At 41.5% G+C, this 26,149-nt stretch overlaps 1 protein-coding gene across 1 annotated transcript in view; it reads right to left on the bottom strand.

The window, feature by feature from the left end:
• Positions 1-18,321, bottom strand: part of KIAA1217 (KIAA1217 ortholog) — a 436,407-nt gene extending 418,086 nt beyond the window's left edge. Inside the window, exon 1 of the mRNA XM_070802061.1 lies at positions 17,833-18,321. The gene's annotated coding sequence lies outside the window, so the exon portion shown is untranslated. The remainder of the gene's footprint in view (positions 1-17,832) is intronic.
• Positions 18,322-26,149: the final 7,828 nt, after the last annotated feature.

Genomic DNA, 26,149 nt, shown 5'->3' with positions numbered 1-26,149 from the left:
GAATATGCTATCTAGGTTGGTCATAACTTTTCTTCCAAGGAGTTATGCTGTATCCCCTCCAAATTTATCAGAATTGAGGGAGACTTCAGTCTACTGTGTCCCCCTCCCAAACTCAGAAGGTAGAGGTCAAGTTCTCCAGGTTGTCCTGTAAAGTCAGTCTTATTAGAATTTAGGTGAAGTGGCAGACAGCCTGTAGCCTTTATCCTTAGGGATACTGGTGAAAACAAAGCATGGTTTAAAAACATTTTAATTAACTTTTAAAGAAGAAATCCTCCTAAGGTAATTGTCTCTCAATTTTCACTTTGAGACCTTTTATATCCTCTTTGTAGCTAAGAAGATTTTAGGTTATAGAACATATTTTTGAAGCTCTATACAGTCAGCAAAAACAAGACCGGGAGCTGACTGTGGCTCAGATCATGAACTCCTTATTGCCAAATTCAGACTTAAATTGAAGAAAGTAGGGAAAACCACTAGACCATTCAGGTATGACCTAAATAAAATCCCTTACAATTATACAGTGGAAGTGACAAATAGATTCAAGAGATTAGATCTGATACAGTGCCTGAAGAAATATGGACGGAGATTCGTAAAATTGTACAGGAGGCAGTGATCAAGAGCATCCCCCAAAAAAAGAAATGCAAAAAGGCAAAATGGTTATCTGATGAGGCCTTACAAATAGCTGAGAAAAGAAGAGAAGCAAAACACAAAGGAGAAAAGGAAAGATATACCCATATGAATGCACAGTTCCAAAGAATAGCAAGGAGAGATAAGAAAGCCTTCCTCAGTGATCAATGCAAAGAAATAGAGGAAGACAATAGTACAGAAAAGACTAGAGATCTCGTCAAGAAAATTAGAGATATTAAGGGAATATTTCATGCCAAGATGGGCACAATAAAGAACAGAAGTGGTATGGGCCTAACAAAGCAGAAGATATTAAGAAGAGGTGGCAAGAATACACAGAAGAACTATACAAAAAAGAGCTTCTTGACCAGATAACCACGATGGTGTGATCACTCACCTAGAGCCAGACATCCTGGAATGAGAAGTCAAGGGGGCCTTAAGAAGCCTCATTGTGAACAAAGCTAGGGGAGGTGATGGAATTCCAGTTGAGCTATTTCAAATCCTAAAAGATGATGCTGTTAAAGTGCGGCCCTCAATATGCCAGCAAATTTGGAAAACTCAGTAGTGGCCACAGGACTGGAAAAGGTCAGTTTTCATGCCAATTCCAAAGAAAGGCAATGCCAAAGAATGTTCAAACTACTGCACAATTGCACTCATCTCACACTCTAGCAAAATAATGCTCAAAATTCTCCAAGTCAGGCTTCAACAGTATGTGAATCATGAACTTCCGGATGTTCAAGCTGGATTTAGAAAAGGCAGAGGAACCAGAGATCAAATTGGCAACATCTGTTGGATCATCGAAAAAGCAAGAGAGTTCCAGAAAATCATCTACTACACCAAAGCCTTTGATTGTGTGGATCACAACGAACTGGAAAATTCTTAAAGAGATGGGAATACCAGACCACCTGACCTGACTCCTGAGAAATCTGTATGCAAGTCAAGTAGCAATAGTTAGAACCAGATATGGAACAATAGAGTGGTTCCAAATTGGGAAAGGCGTATGTCAAGGCTGTATATTTTCACTCTGCTTAATTCACTTATATGCAGAGTTCATCATGCGAAATGCCAGGATGAAGCACAAGCTGGAATCAAGATTGCCAGGAGAAATATAAATAACCTCAGATATGCAGATGACATCACCCTTATGGCAGAAAATGAAGAAGAACTAAAGAGCCTCTTGATGAAAGTGAAAGAGGAGAGTGAAAATGTTGGCTTAAAACTCAACATTCAGAAAACTAAGATCATGGCATCTGGTCCCATCACTTCATGGCAAATAGATGGGGAGACAATGGAAACAGTAACAGACTATTTTTTAGGGCTCCAAAATCACTGCAGATGGTGATTGCAGCCATGAAATTAAAAGACACTTGCTCCTTGGAAGAAAAGCTATGACCAATCTAGACAGCATATTAAACAGCAGAGACATTACTTTGCCCACAAAGGTCTGTCTAGTCAAAGCTACGGTTTTTCCAGTAGTGATGTATGGATGTGAGAGTTGGACTATAAAGAAAGCCGAGTGCTGAAGAATTGATGCTTTTGAACTATGGTGTCAGAGAAGACTCTTGAGAGTCCCTTGGACTGCAAGGAAATCCAACCAGTCAATCTTAAAGGCAATCAGTCCTGAATATTCCTTGGAAGGACTGATGCTGAAACTGAAACTCCAATACTTTGGCCATCTGATGCAAAGAACTAACTTATTAGAAAAGATTCTGATGCTGGGAAAGATTGAAGGCAGGAGGAGGGGACGACAGAGGATGAGATCGTTGGATGGCATCACCAATTCAATGGACATGAATTTGAGTAGGCCCTGGGAGTTGGTGATGAACAGGGAAGCCTGGTCCATAGCTGCAGTCCATAGGGTTGCAAAGAGTCGGACACGAGTGAGTGACTGAACTGAACTAAACATATTTTAAATCCTTTGTAAACATCCACCTTGATTTAACTTTGAAATTTCACCTCTATTAGATGTAAGAGTCTCAGTTTAGTTCAGTTCAGTTGCTCAGTCGTGTCCGACTCTTTTCGATCCCATGAATTGACTCCTGGAGTTCACCCAAATTCATGTGCATCGAGTTGGTGATGCTATCCAGCCATCTCATCCTCTGTCGTCCCCTTCTCCTCCTGTCCCCAATCCCTCCCAGCATCAGGGTCTTTTCCAATGAGTTAACTCTTCGAATGAGGTGGCCAGAGTATTGGAGTTTCAGCCTCAGCATCAGTCCTTCCAATGAACACCCAGTACTGATCTCCTAGACACTTCCAATTTAACATCCTGTGATACCAGCTAGAATGCAGCTAGTTATACAGATAGCCTACTCCTATAGCAGACTATACACTGCCTGAGGATACAGACAATATCTGAATCATCTTACATTTCTCACAACATCTAAAATTGAACATCCTCCCTAGTAGGGAATATATAGCTATTGCTTCCTGGGATGGGCATCCTTGGTCCAATGTTTTCTTATAGCTACTAGCATTAAAGATCAACCATGGGGCTATTTTTGCATACCCTGTTAATGATCCCCAATTCAAAACTATTATATATGTGAGAGAGACTACTTGGTGTTCATCTGATCCTATTTCTTTTTTCTCTTGGCAGCCATTTAAGGCTTCATTTTTCAGTGTCCTTTGCAGTTAAATGAGGTATTATGATGGGGTTCCAGCCAATGGAATGAAGGCAGAAGGGCCATACAACCACTTGCAGGTGTAGCCCGAGGTAACCTCCCAGGAAGTCCTCTGTGATTGGCTCCCTTTGGTGGGCTAAATGCAGAGAAGGTAGGGGCCCTGGAAATAGCAAAGCCACATGTTGTAAGTAGCTTGGGTCCTTGAGTGACTTCTTAGAGCAGAACCCTCCCACCTTCCTCATCCTCACTCTTCTAGACAATGTGAATAATAGACACACCTTTTAGTGATAAGCCACTGAAATGTGGATAGTGTTTATTACAGAACTATGCCCATTAACTGGGGCTTCCCAGGTGGCACTAGTGGTAAAGAACCCGTCTGCCAATGCAGGAGATGTAAGAGATAAGAGTTCAATCCCTGGGTTGGGAAGATCCCCTGGAGAAGGGAATGGCAATCCACTCCAGTATTCTTGTGTAGAGAATCCCATGGACAGAGGAGCCTGGAGGGCTACAGTCCACAGGGTCAGACAGAGTTGGGCACGACTGAAGTGACTTAGTTAGCACACATGCCCATTAACTAACAAAGACGTCTAGATTCTCATAATATACTCATAAAAGCAACTTAGGGAAATTCTCCCGCTGCTGCTGCTGCTGCTCCTGCTGCTGCTGCTAAGTCACTTTAGTCGTGTCTGACTCTGTGCAACCCCATAGCCGGCAGCCCACCAGGCTCCCCCTTCCCTGGAATTCTCCAGGCAAGAATACTGGAGTGGGTTGCCATTTCCTTCTCCAATGCGTGAAAGTGAAAAGTGAAAGTGAAGTCACTCAGTCATGTCCGACTCCTAGAGACCCCATGGACTGCAGCCTACCAGGTTCCTCTGTCCATGGGACTTGCCAGGCAAGAGTACTGGAGTGGGGTGCCATTGTCTTCTCCTTTGTCAGCTCTCCAGAGAAAGTATCAACAGTGTATTTGCTTGGGTTCCAGGTAACATGATCTATTTCTTTATGTGACAGTTTACAAGCTCCCACCTGATATATAAATTTTGTAACTCTTTTTAGGTTAAGTGACTTCCTTTTTAGTTAAATATAGACTAAGTCTTTTCTTCTCCCATCATTTCCTCAGAAACAACAGGCTTGTAGGTTTAGAATTCATTTTTAAGAAAAAATATTTACTGGGTATGAAGTTGTAGAATGGGCGAGATTGTGGAATACTAACTTTGGGACTTGGCCTCTTTTTTTGAAGGACTGCAGTTCGGGATGTAGTAGGCTGTATTTTTGGAGGAGGAGAGAAACAAATTCATTCAACCATGCAAATTAAATTACAAGACTTGGAATCATTATTTCTGTGAAAATGTGATCTCCATACTGTGTTAGTTCTGACATTCTTTTCAGATTTTCACCATAACAGTTCCATTTGGCCTTTAAATAACACAGGATCAGTGAAATGTCTCTGGTGAAAGAGATGATGTATTAAATTCCAAGGCTGATTTTGAATATCTTTGCTTCAGTGTTCTAAAGTTAAAAGTACCTTGGATGAAACACCATGTAATCAAAGAACAGGGGAACTACTAGTGATGAGTATAAAATCCTACATTTGTAGAGCTTAAATTAGTCTCAAAATCCATCTTGGTCAGCATGTGTTATCCTATTTTTAATAAAATATAAGAAAAGCGATTGCAGCGATTGCATATTTTCTATTACTATCTGTTTCAATATTTCATAACACTGAACTGTAATCATTCTTTATGTTTGAATTAAATCATTCATGTAGCAATCTAAAGATGTATATTTTCATTCTTTCACGAGGAAGAACTGTTATCACTATTTCATCAATCTTGAAAAATGTTAGCTTTTTATCTTTTAAGCATACCAAAGGAAGATGGAAGCTTGCACTCTTAGGTTAAAGATCTTCAGTTTAAGGAGTTGTTACCACCAATTGCTGCATTGATTTCACAATGGCTTTGGGATTCTTGACATACCTATAAACTAGCTACAGATTTCATAGAAAAATTGCTGGAAAAGTTGGTGATGGTGATCAACCACACAGTATTGAAAACATATTCCAATGATGATAGATTTAATATTTATTGAAAACTTTAATATGCCAATCACTAGGTGCATGAAAAGGATATTATTTTGATTTTTTTTAGGAGCATCTGGATGATTTATCAGTTTGGGGGTGGTTCCTGAATACTTATTTCTTTATAATTTTTAGTTCTTAAAGTATAACACTGGAACCCCATGGGTATTCTTCCAACTGTATTTGCTAGAAGTTCATTTAGGGAGTCAGTACCACCATCAGCTGTTGTGATACTGATTATGCAAATTAAAAGTTAATGGATTCACAGGAAATGCTACAGAACATAAAACCTGGTAACTGCCTTACAACAGCCTATAATCCGGTATCTAGCAAAATCCAGCCTTCTCAATTCATGTCAATCACACATATTTTAACATAGGAAAGGAGTGTTGCTCAAGTCACACTTCAAATACCCAATAGTTCCAAATCAAGTAAGTTTGTGTGGACAGGTTGAGATATAATTTATATACTGAGGGCCAAGGGGGTGTCCAAAGAAATATTTTGTGTGAAAGATGGCAGGAGGGAACGATCAACAAGTTTCTCAACTAGCAGGGAGATGCAAGTCCTATTAGAAAGAAAGAAGGAGGCAGCAGGTGTCAGAGGTAATGTGGGACAGGGTATATGGGCAGAGACCCATGAGACCCATGAATCTGGACCAGATGAAGAGCAACAATGGGTCAGTGGAATGCCACAAAAGAGGAAAGAAAGAACAACTCAGGGGCTTCCCTGTGGCTTGGTGGTAAAGAATCTGCCTGCCAATGCAGGAGACTCTGGTTCAATCCCTACTCTGGGAAGATCCCACTTGCTGAGGAGGAACAAAGCCTGTGCACCACGACTACTGAGCCTGTGCTCTAGAGCCTGTGAGCCAGAGCGACTGAGCCCACAAGCCACAACTACTGAAGCCCACGTGCCTAGAGCCCGTGCTCCATGACAAATGAAGCCACCACAGTGAGAAGCCCGTGCACCGCAACTAGAGCGTAGCCCCCACTGCCCTCAACTAGAGACAGCTTACGCACAGCAACAAGACCCAGCACCACCATAAGTAAATGAATACATAAAAATTTTTAAAAGCAGCTCAATGAACAACTGGAATGAAGTGGCCAATCTACACAGGATGAAAGGAAGTTTAACCCAGGCCTCCAGGGATGGGCAAAAAGGATTAAGACAGAAGTAGAAATGGCAGGACACAAGTATCGAACACAAGAAATAGTAGAGTCATATAGCAGAGGGATGGCTGTGTAAAATCCAGATCATCAACGAGGAAGAACAGCCTTAGAATTAAAAATGAATGGCTATATACCTTAAGGACATTTAACATATCTTTATTGTTTATCTCTATATTCACTTACGAAATTTAGAAGTATGAAGTCTACAACATAACAATGGTCAAATGGGAACTTCAAGTGTCCTTTCAAACAACCCTGCTAAAGTCTTAGGCAAGGGGTATGACTCTGCCTCCCCGTACACCTCCCCATACGTCCGGCAACTTACTGATTTCTAATGACCTTATATTTCTGACATCCTTAACCAAATATAATAAATAATGGGTGAAATCGATAACTAATGAGAACACAGTGTATAGCACAGAGAACTCTACTTAATGCACTGTGGTGACCTGAATAAGAAGGAAGTCCAAAGGGGAAGGGATAAAAATATATATATATATATATATATATATATATATATATATATATATAGCTGATTCACTTTGTTGTACAGTAGAAACTAATACAACATTGTAAAGCAACTATACTCTAATAAAAATTAATTTTAAAAACTAAATAATAAGTAATGAATATGAGGTCTTCGTCCTGCTTCTCCTCTAATCTAGTTATTCCCTAGTTACATTGCAGCAAGGCACATAATTGAAAACTTAAATTGAAAAACAAAAATAACCAAAATCCTAAGGCAGAACCATCTGCCCTGGGATTTTCTGTACATTTCTCACCAGCTCAGGACGACCCTCCTCTAGTGTTCATCCCACGTGACCCAGGCGGAATGACATGGCTTCCCTACACAGAGGGGAAGATTACTTGGAGAAGTGTCTTTGGACGAAATTTTAGGTAAAGCAGGTTTAATTCAGATTCTGCTTAAAAGAGCTCCGTTGCTTTTAACGACCAGGCCCAGTGAGGGTCTTGGCTATGAGAGCTTAGGTAACAACACTAAACATGCAGTTATTTATTGTTAACGCAGAATTATTAACGTGGTTTATGAAACTACTAGTGACTCTTTTATCTGCAGCCTTTGGCCCTAGCTACTCCTGGTTCAGGCTTGATAAGCTTGGGGCTTAGAGCTTGTCTTAATTGGTGATGGAAAACTGTGTTCCGTTCCTCCTGGGACTGTATGCTCCTTAGTCACAGATGCCAATTAAAAGCTTTGGTGGAGAACTAGAGGAATGCACAGCACAGGGAGAGGCCCGGAAGCCCCTTTCACATCCCGCATGGGTGAATAAGCCTCTATGGCCTGCCAAGCCTCACATCAGTAGGTCATGTGCATCAGCATACTGGATTGACACAAGCTGCAGAAAAATTCTGAGGTCAGCATTTTCTGGAGCCAGCCCTTTACATTCCAGCTGATAAGGATTTAAACATGTTCATTAGCCTTGCTGATCCCAGTCCTTCTAAACGACACACATATTATAATTATTTTTAAAGGCAAGTAACATTATCTAGTGTACAGTCCATATTTGATAATTTTTCTATAAATGATTATCATTGACCCTTGTATATCCCTCCTGTGACCATCCGGGGTCAAGTAGAGGTTAATGTTCTGGCAAACCACTTACAATCCAGAGAAGCAACTGTTTTGGTAGGGATTACAGCCATTGTAAACCGCTGATGAGGGTTTGAAACGGTAATTCATAACTAAGAAAATAAAAAGACTCAGCGTCTGTGCTCTGATCATGCAGCTAACAACAGACTCCACCTCAGCCTAAACACAGAATGAAACCCAGTGAAGGGATGGGTTTATTTTTGTAATAATTTGTTTTAGATATTTAATCTAAAATAACATGGTGAGGCCTCAGAAATAACTTTGGGTATCGAGTGTTGAAAGAATATTCGTTCTTTTTTAAAAATGAATCCTTTGTTTTTATTTCAACTGTGTCTTATTACTAAGTTGTTGCTTCCAAAGAGAGTTTTGGAGTAAAATATCAAAAACTTATTTCATGTTAAACAGAAACTATAAAAACTTCCAACAGTGTATATTTTGAAATACGTCATATCTAGATAGGATTCAACAGTTAAGATTCTCTTTAGTCCACTAATTATTTTGTTTGGCAATGTGTTCTTTGGCATGTCATAAAAATCACGTGTGGACAAAGCAGACTGAGGAAAAGTTACAGCAATAAAAGTTGAATACAGTTCCTTTCATGTCTGTGGACTTGCTTAGATGCTACGGTGAAGGAAGGAGAACAGGCAAGCATCCTGAGAATTAAGCAACTTTGATTTTTATGATTTGTTACAAAGCTGCTCAGAGGCTATGAGATTTGTTGGGAAAATTTCTCAAGGTAGTAGAAAAATCACAGAATTCTATGGTCAGAAAGGGCTTTGGGATTTTCATTATAACCTTTAAAGACTTCTCACTATTTCAGAAAATATTATTTGTTCCTCTGCAGCACACTCCCCACAAATTTTTCAAACTAGGATATAGCCCCTCCCCATCCCATTATCCTCCACACACCGAGCGGTGGTTGAGTTTATTGTGTTAGTTCAAAAGAATGCAACTCCTCAGCAGTTATACAGCAGAACATTCAAGGGCACATTAATGATTTCCAAGTTGATTTTTGGATAGACTACACTTCTACAAAAGCTGGCAAGAAAATTTTGCATGGAGCATATGATTTGTGAAATTCTTAGGCTTTTTTTTTTAATGTCAAAAAGGTCAAAGTAGGACTCCTTGTTCTGAAATTTTTTTCTCAATAAAATTTGAAAACTTTCCCACTACAAATACTCAGAAATAACAGATAAACAGACATCATTCTTTTCCTAATAAATGCACTACTGAGCTTTCAAAAAAAAAAAAAAAAAAAAGAGAGAGAGAGAGCAAGAGTGAGAGAAAAAGCAAGCAAAAAGAAAGAGAATGCCGGGTGTAAGATCTGTGGATCTAAAAAGCAGTGTGGTAAGGGCACAGATAGTAGTCTGCATCAGTGAAATTTACAGGGCCCAGTAACCCAGTCAATCCTAAAAGAAATCAACCCTGACTATTCACTGGAAGGACTGATGCTGAAGCTGAAGCTCCAATACTTTGGCCACCTGATGCAAAGAGCTGACTCATTGGAAAAGACCCTGCTTCTGGGAAAGATGGAAAGCAGGAGAAGGAGGCAACAGAGGATGAGATGGTTGGATGGCATCATCGACTCAGTGGACATGAGTTTGAGCAACTCCCTAAGATAGTGAAGGAAAGGAAGACTGGCATGCTGCAGTCCATGGGGTCATAAAGAGTCAGACATGACTGAGAGACTGAACAGTAGTAACCCAGAAGGTTGGGTTTAAATTCCTATATAAGGGTACGGACAGGTGATACAGTCCCAGCAACTGGACACAATAATGCCTGTCTGATCTTTACCAAGCAATGGGAAAAGATAGTGTCAGAATTTATAATCAGGGTTGTATGTGTGGTCCAGGAATATCTGAGTCAAAAAATTAGCCTAAGGATTAATCCTAGGACACCAAATACAAAATGTCCCTGAAAGAGACACTCTGGTTGCACATTTTTATACAGGATTCCCTACTAACAATGAATTCATTGTCCTAAATCACACATCACATGAAGAGACAATCCATCAGAAGATCAAACCACCAGGCACAACAAATAGAAGACTCTGAATTCTAAAACTTTTGGATAAATGAACAAAATAACAGATTATTTCATATAAATTTTAAACAACTAACACTAAATAAAATACAAACCATATGGAAAGAAAGACATAGTATTAAAATAACGGTAGGTAGACTATCTACCGGAGAAGGCGATGGCAACCCACTCCAGTACTCTCGCCTAGAAAATCCCATGGACGGAGGAGTCTGGTAGGCTGCAGTCCATGGGCTCGCAAAGAGTCAGACACGACTGAGCAACTTCACTTTCACTTTTCACTTTCATGCATTGGAGAAGGAAATGGCAACCCACTCCAGTGTTCTTGCCTGGAGAATCCCAGGGACAGGGGAGCCTGGTGGGCTGCGGTCTATGGGGTCGCACAGAGTCGGACACGACTGAAGCGACTTAGCAGCAGCAGCAGCAGCAGACTATCTAGAAATGAAAACTACAGCAATGGAATGAGAAATTCAATGGAGAGGTAAAATAGCTCTTTAGACACAAGTGAAGGAATTCCTGATGGGCCAGTGGTTAGGAGCTGGCGCTTTCACTGCTGAGGGCTCAGGTTCAATCCCTGGGTATGAAAGATAGGTTTAAGGAAGCAACTCAGAATGTAGCAAAGTGAGATAAAGGGATAAATATAAAGTTGAGACAGCATAAATTGAACAAAAAAATTCAACATGCCTAATATGAATTTCAGACAGTGAACAGAATTACTGAAGCATCAAGATTCCAAGATATATGCCTGTATATATCCCAGAATTGACAAAATGTATGATTCCTATGAGTTAGGAAGAAATCAAGATAAAGAAAAGATAAATTTATGAGATGTATTGTAGTGAAACAACAAAACTACAAGGTCAATAGAGATCTTAAGAGCAACCACCAAGGAAAGATAAGTTATACCAAGGAAAACCAAAAATAAAGGTAAAATTTGATCACACATCACATCATACAGAAATATAAATTCTAGACAGATTCAAGACCTCATTGGGAAAAAATAGAACCATAAAACTTTTTGAAGATAGAAAAGTAGCTTTACAAAATCATGTAGGAAAATATTTAAGATTTCTCATCATACAACCCATAAAGGAAAATATTGACAGATTTAACCATACTTAAATTTTTAAACTACTATATATGATAATAACACAAATAAGTGAAAAGACAAGTTATTGACCAGGGCAGCTATTTGCCAGTTATATGTCCCCTCTCACAATTACTGTCCAGAAAGTAAAGAAAGTGCCTACAAATCAATAATAAAAGATAATTAAAGAGAAAAAATAGGTAAAATATACCACACATAGTTCTCAATGGTAGGCACTAGAATGCTCAGTAACATTACAGAAACATACTCAGCTTCACCAGTAATTACAAAGTCCATGCACTCAAGAGATTAACAAAACAAAATGTCTGATAATACCCAGTGTTGGAAAAGACACGGGGAAACAGAAATGCTAAGTCAGTGGTTCTTAATCCCAGTTATACATTAGAATCACTCAGAGAACTTGGAAAAAAATATCAGTCTTGTTTCTCATCCCCAGAGATTCTGATTTAATGGGTCTGAAGTGGAACTTAGGCATCGGTGATTTTAAAATACTGCTTAGGTGATTCTTTCTGTGGCCAGAGTTCAGAACTACTGCTCAACACTGTTGGTGGTCAAATAAACCAGCCGAGTTTGGAGAAGAGTTTCACAATCTCTAGGGAAGATGTGTCTCCCTATGACCTGACAATTCAACTTCTAGGTTGAACTCTGATTTGAGAAATTCTAGCTGAAGTGTAAGAAGATATGCATAAAGACCATAGCTGTACTGTTAGGATATCAAAACTTCCGAGAGAGTGCAAATATGCCTCGGTAAGAAAACAGATAAATCAACTTTGGATTATTTATGTAATGTGATAGTATCCTGCAGCTGTAACAAAATCAACTAGATACCTATCTATCAACATGGATATATCTCCAAAACAACTTTGAATAAATATAAAGAATATATAAGTATAAAAGACAATGCTTTATATATTTTAAAATTTGAACACAAAATAACAGTATAACCACAAATAGATATTAGATATGACCTCATATATATATGAGAAGAAGAAGAAGAAGAAGAAGAATCAGAGAAGGCAATGGCACCCCACTCCAGTACCTTGCCTGGAAAATCCCATGACGGAGGAGGCTGGTGGGCTGCAGTCCATGGGGTCACTAGGAGTCGGACACGACTGTGTAACTTTCAAGGAGACAACCTGAGCGACTTCACTTTCACTTTTCACTTTCATGCATTGGAGAAGGAAATGGCAAGCCACTCCAGTGTTCTTGCCTGGAGAATCCCAGGGACGGGGGAGCCTGGTGGGCTGCCGTCTCTGGGGTCGCACAGAGTCGGACACGACTGAAGCGACTTAGCAGCAGCATGTATATATATATACATCCATGTCTGGAACTGAAAGCCCACCCTCCACACACATATACTAACACACACAACATAGCAATACTAAAGTATAGTACATAGGAATCATATGTAGCAACTTAAGGATAATTAGTCTCTTGGGAGGGAAAATAGGGGAAATGTTGAGGGAGCATATTTATAATGTGCTTCATTTTATTTTGGGCTTCCCTTGTGGCTCAGGTGGTAAAGAATCTGCCTGCAATGCAGGAGACCTGGGTTTGATCTCTGGGTTGGGAAGATGCCCTGAAGAAGGCAAAAGCTACCCACTCCAGTACTCTGACCTACTGCACGGGGTCACAAAGAGTTGGACATGACTGAGCAATTTTCACTTTCACTTTCATTATATTTTATACATTATCTGAACTAAGTATAGCAAAATAACATATAATCTTGGTGGTGGGTATGCAGATAATCAAGATATCATTTTTGTGTATTTGAGATATTTCATATTAAGATATTTAAAAGGCAAAAGAGTAATGCAATTGGCATGATCATGGGGGCATATCTTTATTTTTTAATAGTTGAAAAAAATTATATATTAAAAACATAGAACTGAAAAGTGAACAAAAAAGCCATTGGGTTTGAAAGCCAGAATTCTCATCCTAGTTTTGTAGCTAATTCAGTTCAGTTCAGTTGCTCAGTCGTGTCCGACTCTTTGCAACCCCATGAATCGCAGCACACCAGGCCTCCCTGTCCATCGCCAACTCCTGGAGTTCACTCAGACTCAAGTCCATCGAGTCGGTGATGCCATCCAGCCATTTCATCCTCTGTTGTCCCCTTTTCCTCCTGCTCCCAATCCCTCCCAGAATCAGCGTCTTTTCCAATGAGTCAACTCTTCACATGAGGTGGCCAAAGTATTGGAGTTTCAGCTTCAGCATCAGTCCTTCCAGAGAACACCCAGGACTGATCTCCTTTAGAATGGGCTGTTTGGATCTCCTTGCAGTCCAAGGGACTCTTAAGAGTCTTCTTCAACACCACAGTTCAAAGGCATCAATTCTTCAGTGCTCAGCTTTCTTCACAGTCCAACTCTCACATCCATGTATGACCACTGGAAAAACCATAGCCTTGACTAGATAGACTTTGTTGACAAAGTAATGTCTCTGCTTTTCAATATGCTATCTAGGTTGGTCATAACTTTCCTTCCAAGGAGTAAGCGTCTTTTAATTTCATGGCTGCAACCACCATCTGCAACGATTTTGGAGTCCAGAAAAATAACGTCTGACACTGTTTCCACTGTTTCCCCATCTATTTCCCATGAAGTGATGGGACCAGATGCCATGATCTTCGTTTTCTGAATGTTGAGCTTTAAGCCAACTTTTTCACTCTCCTCTTTCACTTTCATCAAGAGGTTTTTTAGTTCCTCTTCACTTTCTGCCATAAGAGTGGTGTCATCTGCATATATGAGGTTATTGATATTTCTCCTGGCAATCTTGATTCCAGCTTGTGCTTCTTCCAGCCCAGCATTTCTCATGATGTACTCTGCATAGAAGTTAAATAAGCAGGGTGACAATATACAGTCTTGACGTACTCCTTTTCCTATTTGGAACCAGTCTGTTGTTCCATGTCCAGTTCTAACTGTTAGCTAATTAATGACCTGTAAATCATTTTTTTATTTCAGTTTCCTCATACATACTGTAAAGGAGTTGGATAAGATGATTCAAAATCTACCCTAGTTTCAAATTTCAGCGATTCTCAAGTTGTGAACGGATAGTATTTCTGAATTCAATTCTTCTCTCTCCTTATCAAATATACATACTCACCTTACAGTAATACATTTGTTCCCAAATGTAGTCATGGATTATCCCAGAAAGCAATGCCCTAAGTGGTAGTCAATAAACAATCGATTACATCAAAGATGTAATCAAGGCAGCAAATTAGCTTAAAATGTTTCCATGACCCAGAAACAATACAAAAAGAAAAAAATAGTGTTAAGTCCCCATAGACTTCCATTTCCTAATTTATAAATGCATTATTTCTTCACTCATTTATTCTTGATTATTTCATATGTCATTTGTCCTGAATCATCACCTATAAACCAGCTTCTTCCAATTTGTTATGTTAATAAAATTTTTATAACAGTAGGCATCAATAGCAAATTTACTGAAAATCTATGCTTTATGATTGAAAAAAAAAAATCCGAACGTTCTCCTCCATACTCTCTACCTGCTGGTAGTTTGAAAGACCGTTCTAAGCGTCAGATTTGCTTTCAGTGAAATTCCAGCCCGACACGAACAGTTAAACACACTTGCTCATGAATGTGCTGTTTTCTCCCCAGGAATTTGATGCTTTTAGCCAACAGTTTAATTATCCCCATAACCCCGCAGATAGTGAAGGACAGAAAAGCATGGTGTGAGGTGAAGTCACACTTTACAGACAGTCTAAGGCAGAGCACAGAGAAACGAGATCCATTTCCAATACAAGTCCTAATGCTCACTGCTGAAGTCCCAGTTTCTCCCCGACTCCAACCCAGGCCACTGCCTATGCTCTCTCAGAAATGTTATCCACAAATAAAGTCATACAGAAAGGAGCCTGGACAATCTGTAACCTTGGTCATTAGGTGAATGAAAGAAACAAAGACAACAAAGAGAAAGAAGACAGGATGCTAGTTGATAGGAACCTTTCTTGAATCTTTTTTGTTCCTCCTCCACTGAACCTCCTCTGCTGAACTTTTTTGTTTCTCCTCCATTGTGAAGGAGGCTCTCTGCACTACATGCATTACAGGTAAGGCAGGGAAAATTTAATGTCCTATGTGTCATAGAATATTTAGTATCACACCTGGCAAAAGAAGGCGCTCAATACGTGTTTGGTGTCATCATCATCGTCACCTGCTAGTACCACAGGACACAGCACTTCAGATCTGTCCAACCATGAGCTTATACAAGAGCAGCCAAGGCAAAGGAAGCTTTCTTTCTACAAAGGAAAATCTCCAAGCTTGCAGATGACCTGATGACCTGATGGCTTCTGAAACGCAGCAATGTAATTTCCAGGCTTCCCTTGTGGCTCAGTGGTAAAGACTCTGCCTGCCAATGCAGGAGACACAGGTTCCATCTCTGGGTGGGGAAGATCCCTTGGAGGAGGAAATGTCAACCCACTCCAGTATTCTTTCCTGGGAAATCCCATAGACGGAGAGAGGAGCCTGGTGGGCTACAGTCTATGGGGTCGCCAAGAGTCGGACATGACTTAGTGACTAAAGCAATAACGACGACGCATGTAATTTCCATTATTGAGGGAGAGAAATTATAGAGGTCCACTCTCACTTAGCAGGTAGATAATAGCACGCTTAAATAAGGCAAAATCTTTTTCTTAACTGGTGAAGGAGGAGTGTGACAAGTAGGAAAGCTCATATTCTTTATGGCTCTCTTTTGTAAGGGTCAAGACCCCAAACTGCCCTCACTGATGGGTAGCCAGCCTCCATAACCAGGGCAATTAGGGCAACACTACAAGCCTGGTAAGCTGCAGTCCATGGGGTCGCGAAGAGTCGGACACAACTGAGCGACTTCACTTTCACTTTTCACTTTCATGCATTGGAGAAGGAAACATTGGAGAAGGAAATGGCAAGCCACTCCAGTGTTCTTGCCTGGGGAATCCCAGGGACAGGGGAGCCTGGTGGGCTGCCATCTATGGGGTCGCACAGAGTTGGACACGACTGAAGCGACTTAGCAGCAGCAGTATGCCCCATAAAAGAAGCACAAATCTTTAGGCACAACTAAATCAGAAAGCAAGTAATTCCTATAAAAGTAACAGTTTTCCAGGAGAGCAAAGACCAGACTCTCACGTGGCTGCATTTTTCTCAGGTCCCAGCTCACCCCACGCTTTTGGGCCATCCAAGATTACACCATTACCACTAACACTCTCAAAAGTGGGCCACAGATTCCTGTTGCTCTCAACAGGACTTAACCCTTGGACTACATTTAGCTGCTACACAACATGTAGGGAAAAATTTAAAAGCTACCTATGGAACTGAAATAACATCTTCTCCTAAGGGAAAATAACAGATGGCTTGGCAGATAATGATCTTTAACTGACAGGCTACTCAGTAACGAGGCCAGTGCCGGGAGCACTTGGCTTTGGAAACCAGTGATGAACTGGAATCATGCTTCTTAGAGGACAAGGCAGACTGTCTCTACAGACTAGGGAGAGTTGGAGGGAGGAAGGAACGCAACACCCTCCATCTATGGAAGGGGCTTTCTCCTTTATCTTTCTTTTGAAAACATCATTTCAGACCAGTTGGTGTACAGAGAACTGTGGCCTGGATGATGGCTTTAGGGGTGGCAGTGGGGGAACTAGAGTGCAGAGAAAGCCCAGCTCATTCTGATTGCTCATTCTCGTCCAAAGATCAACCAGACATGGCCTAACTTTGAAAGCAGCCAGCTCTTTGTTTACAATTGCTGGGGAGGTAGCCATCCTCCTGTAAACTGATGGCAGTTACCACATCAGGAGGGGAGGGCAGAGGTGGGGAGTTGAAGGGGATTAGGAATCGGGAGGGAAACAGGACATCTTGACCACATCTAGTTTCCTCCCCTGATCCTGCTAGATCAGCTTGACAGCTCTTGACTCCTGGAATCCGGAGGAGGCAACAACACATGCGCAGCTGGAGCTCAGTTTAATAGTGTAATCAAGAAAAGATAATATCCGCTGAAATATTTTAATGTTTCAATGCCCTTTTGCCATTAAGACTTTTTTTCCCACGTTTGCTACATGATTTCATCATATTTTCAAAAGAAGGTTCACAAGAGTCAGAGCTGTAACGATTTTCACCCTGGAGATTTACAGGACCTACAGCAAATCTCCCTAAATATTCTAGAGAAGTCCACCAAAGTTGATTTGCCTGTCAGGGCAACCATGCTCTTTTCAGAGGACATTTCTTACTGGCTTCTTTTTCAATCTAAAACAGAGTCTATATTACTAGAGGAAATGAGGCAAAAGATACTCATTTGAGACACTAGTGAAATTAAGTGATTCTTGGCATAAAAACATAAACATTGCTATAAATATTACCTGCTACCTCCTAAACAGTGTTAAAAGCAGAACATTTCATATCTCATATTGTAAGTAATTTATGAGCTAGCAAATCATTTTACTTATATTTAGAATCCAACTGTTCACGTCATTGAGATTACAATATGCAAAGAAGACGCTTATTAGGCGATTAAAAAGGAAGAGAAGAAAACAATAAAGACAAAGTACTTACTTGCCTGTGATATTTTAAAAATAATCCAGAATTTCAAACGTCTTTTTTTGTTTAAGAGCAAAGACTAACCTGAGCTATAATCCTTTGGTCCTCAGGGTAAACTCCATTCCTCCATAGGACAAATCTTTGAGAAATCTTCTTTTGATATTTATTTCTCCCCGTATCCAAGCTCTACTAGGAAGCAGTCAAAAGCAAAAGACTGTCCTTACAAAATAAAATGAAATGAAAAAAGGCCACGAAGTCCAGAATGTAAGCAGCAAAGGAGAAATAAAACTTCTCCCAAACTAATATCTAATTCAGAAGAGTAACTGCTCTCCTATCTCCGTCTGTGGGCGTCCTCTTGTGTTCCTGGTAGCATTTCTCATCATCCAGCCAGTGCAGTTTTACAGCAACACGAGGATGTTTGAAGAGAAATGAACTCATACTCTGAAGCTCCTTGTAGTAAAGGAAAACATATGGAGGATTTCCTGCTGAGGCTTCCCTACCGAGGCACAAATTCGAGGGGGTGTGGAATTTACTTGTTAAGGCTCTCTGTTTTCTAGACTCAGCAGTATCTGCTCAGCAATGAGCCCACATGGGCTGCTGCTGCTGCTCTGCAGAAAAGTCTCTGATTCTGCAATAATCCCCCCCAACCGAGAGGACTCGGAGGAAGAGGGTCAAGAGAATGTGAGTGCCCCACTTGCCACAGTCCCTGTTTCACCACATCTGACCTCCAGGACAGGTAAATGCACATGAGGACATTCTGCTGGATGTTCCATTGGAACACAGGCTTCTTCCCCCTACTCCACCCTTTTTTCCCCTCCTGTCCCTTCATCTTCACCTCCTGATTTCTTTCTTTCTTTTTAAAATAATTTATTTGGCTGCTCTGGGTCTTAGTTGTAGCATGTGGGATCTAGTTCCTTAACCAGGGATCGAACCCAGGCCCCCTGCATTGGGAGTTCTGAGTCTTAACCACCAGTTTTAGGGCAAGTTCCTCACCTCCTGATTTCTTATCTGAGATAAACAGTTTCCAAGCCTGTGTACTTTGTAATCACATTCCTGAAATTAATTTAAAATGTTACCAATGCTTCCTTTCCCCTTCCACCCTTCTTCATTTGAAGGTGTACTTCTTATAACATAAGGAACTATATTCAATATAGTTAACTATACGAAATACTATAAACTATAATGTGATAAACTATAATGAAAACAAATGTATGTGTATATATATATATATAACTGAGTCACTTTGCTGTGTAACAGTAATTAATACATTGTAATTCAACTATATTTCAGTTAAAAAAAGAAAGTATACTTCTAAGGATAGCACATCTCAGAATAAGTTCTGAAGATACCTGGTTGGTTCAGGAATATTAAATTGCACATTTGATGAATGAAGCGGTCTAGTAAGCCACTCATCATTACAGAGCCCTGCCCATTCACCCCACAGATTAATACTCTTTAGTTTGGAAAACAAAACCAGAAACAGTGAATATCTCAAAACTGCCCTCTAAAACTGCTATTTGCGGGTGACAGTGAGGTCACTAGTGGCCATCAGAGGAATTTTACCCTATTAATCTAGCAGTTCCTTTGACAAAGCATCAACTAGGTATTAATCTCGATTATCCTAATTATTCACTCGAACTCCACATCCAGCTTTTATGTTACAAACTGGTGCTAAATGTTCTCTAAAAATAAGTTCCACATGATCTTTCAGTGTCAATGTGTTTGTGGAAGAACTTATTTTATTGAGGCAAATGTTTCCACAAGACTGGCTGAGTGACAGAATGAATGATTAAAGGAGGTGAAGCTTGGAAGACAGAAGGAGGTGTGTAAGTTGTATGTAAAGCTATGGGCTATCTGTGTGTTGGGACAAAGAAAACTTTTGTGGACTTAAGAAAGAAATTTTTAAAATTATCTGGAAGCATATTCTATATAAAGGATCCACAAACTAGGGCTCAGGGGCTGAATCAGGCCCTCTGCCAGTGTTTGCAAATAAAGTTTTATTGGAACATTTGTTCACATACAGTCTATGGCTGCTTCCCTGCTACAGTGGCAGAGCTCAGTAGTTATGACAGAGACCATGCAGTCCACAAAACCTAAAAGATTAATGTCTTGCCCTTTACAGGAAAAACTTGCAGATCCGTCTTCCTTATGATAAAGGGTCTCTAGATCAGGGTCCCCAACCTTTTGGGCACCAGGGACCGGTTTTGTGGAAGACGATTTTTCCACTGACAGTGGGGAGATGGTTTCAGGATGATTCAAGACCATTACATTTATTGTGCACTTTATTTCTATTATTATTACATCAGCTCCAGCTCAGATCATCAGGCATTAATCCCAGAGGTTGGGGACCCCTGCACTAGTCTACTATGAATGTTTAGACTTTTTTTTTTTCCCCTGAGTTGTGTAGTCAGAGGTATCATTATAGTTGTAATTAAGGAGTGTCCTTAAATGTTCGCCCACTCCTCCCAGAGTAGATGTGGCAGGAGGGTTTCTTAGGGGTCTGGGGTAGAGGTGGAACCCTGAGCTTCTGGGGAAAAAATTGATTAGACAATATACGGGGGTGTAGGATGACAGAGTCAGAGGCAGAATCCGGACATCATCAAGGAGGGAAGCCAGAGAAGCAGGGCTTTGAGAAGCACCATAAAGCCATAAGTTGGGGGTGGGGGATAATGAAGATTAATCACAAGTCAGGATGTGCAATAGGAAGTGGCTGGAGCAAGCTGTCAGGATTAAGACCTTGAGGAAAATAAGGATGTTGAATACCTTCTTTCTTGTGGCCTGGTGGAAGGGTGACTCAGTTGTCCCAGTATGGACTTTACCAGTGTTAAAATGGGAACCTGCATCCGGGAACCTCCTCAGCCCCAAGGAATCCAGAGAGTTGTCTGCCCTGATCTGGGCCTGGGCAGGAAGCTGGGAAATCAACCTGAGAGGAAAATCCTCAAGGACAGTAGCAGAGCTGTTTCAGCACTTAGTACCCATGTGTTTGGGGAGCTTGGATAAGAAGCAGGGAGCCATTCTGGTGCTACTGAGGCCACCAGGAGTCACCAGAGAAGGACAGGGCCTCTGTTCCCAGGGAGCAAGCGATTTCACTGTGAGAATGCTCACCCTGTGAAGAGAATAACCTCAGGAAGAGAATAACCTCAACACAACCCGTAAACAAGTGTGAGGTCATCCATGCTACTGGACTGTTGTCAGCCTGGCTTTTTCACCCTGAAGCCAGTCTGCACTTTTTCCAAACAGCTGACTTGCATGATTTGATTATTGCCTGTCACTCTGAACTCTGCTTCACTTTTCCCAAAGCCCCCAGTGATCTCAAATTTCGCTCGGGTTCTGTTTTGTTTTTATATATATTTACTTGGCTGTCCAGGTCTTAGTTGCAGCACATGGGATCTAGTCCTCTGACCAGGGATTGAACCCAGGTACCCTGCACTGGGAGCGTGCAGTCTTGGTTACTGGACCACCAGGGAAGTCCTCTTGCTCAGGTTTAGGTATAGTGACTTCTCCCTAAATACGGAACACTGATCCACCTTTGTAGACCCAGTGAATGTAGCTATTTTTTCCCTCATCCATCTGTCAGTATGTCAGCCCAGTAACAAATATTTCTGGAGCTGTAACTATGTGCCAGACACTGTGCTGAGCTTGGGGTGAAGGACTGAATCAGAGAGGCAGAGTTTCCGGCTTCCTGGAAACGAAGGGGAAACCCAGAAACATATAAACAGGATAATTTCAGATTGTGACGTGTTTAGGGAGAAGCACAGGCTGTAGCGTAACGGTGAGGTGGGTGGGGATTCTGTCCTGGGGAGGGTGGTCCCAAGATAACCTTTCTGAAATGGTGATGTGTTAGCTGAATGCCAGAAGCTGAGAAGGATTGTGGTGTCCAGGGAACTATAAGAGCTGTAAGTTCAAAGACAGAGGTCAGAAGGAACTTGGCCTGTCCCCCCAAAAAAGACACCAGGGCAGCATAGTGGCCAAGTGGGGGTGAGTTAGAGACAGGCGATGATCAGACGGTGTGTGGTCTTGTAGGGATGATAAGGAGGTTTGGACTTTTTCCAACGGCAGGCCAAAAACTACAGGGAGGATTGAAGCAGGGGAATGTCTACAATTGATTTATGTTTTCAAAAGGATTTCTCTAACCCTGCTGTGGTGGAGGGACTGGAGGGAGGTAAGAGTGAAAGTGAGATCAGCTGAGAGATGGTGTTGGCTGGGATAAAATGGTACCAGTGACAGTGTTCAAGGAAGAGGATGGCTTTGAGGTGTATTTTGGAGTATGGCAACTCTGCCCCCAGAAATACCTGAAAAAACCATCTCATTTGCTTGTTCAGGTGTTAACTCTTCATTGCCACCCACTTGGGAGTGAGCGGGACCCTCATCTTCCTTCGTCACCCCGGCACCTCCCAGGGCCCAACGTGTGCCTCCCACAGAGAAGACACGTGCGTCATTCTGTTGGCTGTGTGTCAGGTGTTGTGAGTGAAAAGCTACAACCAAGCAGGGCGGGTCTCAAAATAACACAGGGAGAAGACATTGCTTTGCAAAAGGCATCTTTGCTTCCGGAGTTTGCATATTTGGTTAGATAAGCAGAGGGCTCTCAGAATCTTTCCCAGCTCCTTCTAGACTGTTCCTTCAGAGAAAAGCCCACATCACTGGAAAGGACACTCTGCTGAGATGCTCTTGCAGGCAGGGTTCTGTGGGCTTCCACGCTCTCACAGACGTGGATTTGGTCCTGATGTAAGTGGGGACGAGCAACCGTCCAGGATGCATCTGCTCTGCAGGGGTGATTAGCAAGCCAATATGGCAACAGTTGGGGCCAGCACTGTGACCGGAGCTGTCACACAGACCCACGTCTAGATGGTCCCATACTTGGTCTAACTTGGTCGCTGTCTTGATTCTTGATAATTCTGAACTAGGGGCCTGCATTTTCATTTTGCACGTAGCCATACAGATCACGTAGCCGGTCCCACCAACAGTTCTGGGGTCATCTTCTTCCACTCTGGAGGGAGCCAGGACTCTGTGTTCCCAGAGCTCTAGGTGTGGTGACAGCCTACAGCAGTCTGGAAACTTCCCCCCAAGGCCACAATCCAGGAGTTACTGACTGGGACTGCAGTTCCGGGGTCCTCATCTTCTCGTTGTGACTGAGGGAGGCCAGGTCTGCTACAGGGGCTTGTTTCAGAAGCCAGTTTTCAAATTTTACTTATTTTTAATTGGAGGATAATCGCTTTACCACACTGTGCTGGTTTCTGCCATATACATAAATCAGCCATAGGTATACATGTGTCCCCTCCTTCTTGAACCTCCCTCTCACCTCCCACACCATATTACCCCTCTAAGTTGCAGGAACCATGTTTTGAGGCCCAGCTTTGGTCCTGATCCTCTGGCCCTCTAACGATTTTATGAGCAAAATCCCTTTTAAAAGAGTGGATTCCATTATCTTCAGTCGTGCACATCCCTCATGAAGGACACACTTGGAGGAAAAGCCTGGCTTCTGAAAAGGCTTTCTCAGTATTTTATCAGACTTTGCACTGTCGAGGTGGTTGAATTTAGAGATTACATTGAAAGTCTGTGTTCTGGACGTGCCATTTCTTTCTTTTTCTTTCTGTCTTTCTTTAGAAAGAAGAAAGGGCTTTGTTTGGACTTTGTTGTGGCATGAAAGCTTAGTTGCCCTGCAGCATGTGAAATCTTAGTTCCCTGACCAGGGATTGAACCCACATTTCCTGCATTGGAAGGTGGATTCTTAACCACTGGACCACCAGGGAAGACCCTAGTACTGTTTCTAAGGCAGAGAACATGAGTTGCTGTTTGGTAGGGATGGATGTGGACACGTCCCTTTAATTGTGAGTGAAAGTCGCTCAGTCATGTCCAACTCTTTGTGACCTCATGGACTATACAGTCCATGGAATTCTCCAGGCCAGAAAACTGGAGTGGGTAGCCTATCCCTTTTCCAGGGGATCTTCCCAACCCAGGAATCAAACCAAGGTCTCCTGCATTGCAGGCGGATTCTTTACCAGCTGAGCTACCAGGGAAGCCCCTTAATTGTGAAGATGCATTTTTTTCCTGATTGGTAGACTGCTGATTCCCTCTGGGGGACCTGGAAGCATACCTGTCTATAGCCTCACTGGGATGACCTATTTCCAAGAAAGGTCATATTCTGAGGTTCTGGGAGAACGTGTATTTTGTGGGGTCACTAATCGATTGCGGCCTAAGGAACAAAATGAAGGGATCACTACACAGGAGTGATCTTGCCCTCATCACTGTTTGTTCCTGGCCAACTGAACCAAACAGCTACAGACACGTGAGGTAACAAAGACTCACAGGTGAGCACACTGGTGTGGCAGGAAGGGAAAGATATATAGTTTGTTTGACCTTCAGCCACATCCTACCACTCAGAGAAGAGATACCTACCACTCTGCATACATAGTAATACCTTGCTTCCTTCCAATGCATTTATTGTCAGAAAATCTTAAAGTTACAGGGAAATGTCCACAATTGACCCCAAAAAAACCCTCAGAACTATCATGTCCCTCGTCTAAATTTTTTTCTCTGCAAATGTACCCCTTCAACTTTGTTCTGCCTAGGGGAAATTCCCGCAGGACCATCAGCAAGACCAGTGTTTGTGAAACAGAGCAGGGCCCCTATGGTCCTTGCCTCCCACATCCTCAGCCTGCTTTTTGTCTGTGGAAAACTGTTAGCCAAATGATAAGTTTAATCGGAGACATGACAACACATGGAAACAAAGGAAAACAGTCAAAGGAGACCAGATAATAAAAAGGTACTCCTTAAGGATGGGCTTCTCTGGTGGCTCAGTCAGTAAAGAATACACCTGCAACGCAGGAGACTTGGGTTTGCTCCTTGAGTCGGAAGATCTCCCGGAGAAGGAAAGGGCAACCCACTCCAGTATTCTTGCCTGGGAAATCAGGCAGACAGAGGAGCCTGGCAGGCTACAGTCCATGGGGTCACAAGAGTTGGACATGACTTAGCAACTAAACCACCACCACCAATTAAGCATAGTCAAGGACCTTTAGCTCCTTCTCAAGGGCTAGGAATAATATTCTGAGTCATATCCCGTGAGCTGGTTTGTAGATACTGAAACCCCCACCAGGTGGATGAAGTTAACTACATGATGAATAGAATGTACTCGTGACATAAGCTGCCACAATTTCAAGAACTGGCCTCAAAGAAACGGAAACTGTGTAATTGAAGATTAACTGTACCTAAAACAACCAAGATGACACTAGGCAGACCACTGAAGACCAATTCAGGATGACTGTCAGAGCTGACTGTGCTGTTTTTGCATGTAGCCCCCTCTCTCTGTCTATAAAATCTGTTCCCCACTGATTGTGGGAGGCAGTTGGCTTTTGGACAGTTGTTTTTCCTCCCCCACCCCTTCTATACCAGTTGTCGGCATCCAAAATGTAGCAAACTGTCCTTTTCACCAACCTGACCTCTTTATTGGCTTTTTGAGCAGTGAGCAGCTGGACCCCCACCTTTGGGTAACATATGTGCAGAAGAGAAAAAAGTCAGGCATAGTCATTGAAACTAATGTCGCCTCACCCATGTACAGTGTGATGACTTTTTGCATTTCCAAATCAAAAAACAATTTAAGCTATTTTAGATGCTTTGTTTCCCTACTTCAATGAGATCTAATTCTTTGAAGTTGAGGAAGCAAGTATTTTCCCCCAAAATGAATACCTAAAATGACACTACAAAATATTGCCTTAGGATGGAGATTTTTTTTTAAAAGGGCACGGCAGAGAAGATTGCTTTACTGAACTAGACAAAAAGCTACTCCATCAGCACGCCTTCATTGTTTGCCACTGTACACATCTTGGCATGAAAGAATTACATTTATCAGGCAGCACTGAAGCTATTTATTCCCTTCTTATTCCATTAATTAAACTATAATACAATCACGTGAGTTACCCATAACCAATATTTGGAAGATTAATATAGGATGCTATTCTTTTGCTCATATTTGGCCTCTGCATGGTAATGAGACAGCAATAAAGTTTATGTTCCCATAACATGTAAGAACTGTATCTTGCACCAAATAGCTAACATCAAAAATAACTACGGGTATAAACAAACCACAATACAATCATTCTTGGCATACATGAATGTGTCACTAAAAACGTTAATACAATGCCCATTGTAGCTACAAAAATCTGAATATTTAAGTTAAAATGATGCATAAAGATAAAAGTATTAAAAATATGTCTGAAAAAAAAATTGAAAATATGTTTTGGTGGTTAGCTAACAAATTACCTGACTTTTAATATGCACTTTGAGGAAACTAAACATTGCATTGTTCTAACCTATTTGTCCCCCAATAATTTAAAATTCAAATTTAAAATTCAGAAACATTACTGGTGTGATAGGCACTGAAAGCCTATGCCATTTTGCCATTTGG

Source organism: Bos indicus, chromosome 13 (assembly GCF_029378745.1).
Source record: "Bos indicus isolate NIAB-ARS_2022 breed Sahiwal x Tharparkar chromosome 13, NIAB-ARS_B.indTharparkar_mat_pri_1.0, whole genome shotgun sequence".
NCBI classification, from domain to species: domain Eukaryota; kingdom Metazoa; phylum Chordata; class Mammalia; order Artiodactyla; family Bovidae; genus Bos; species Bos indicus.
The sequence above is the reverse complement of the archived record's forward strand: the minus strand, read 5'-3'. Positions and strand labels throughout refer to the sequence as shown.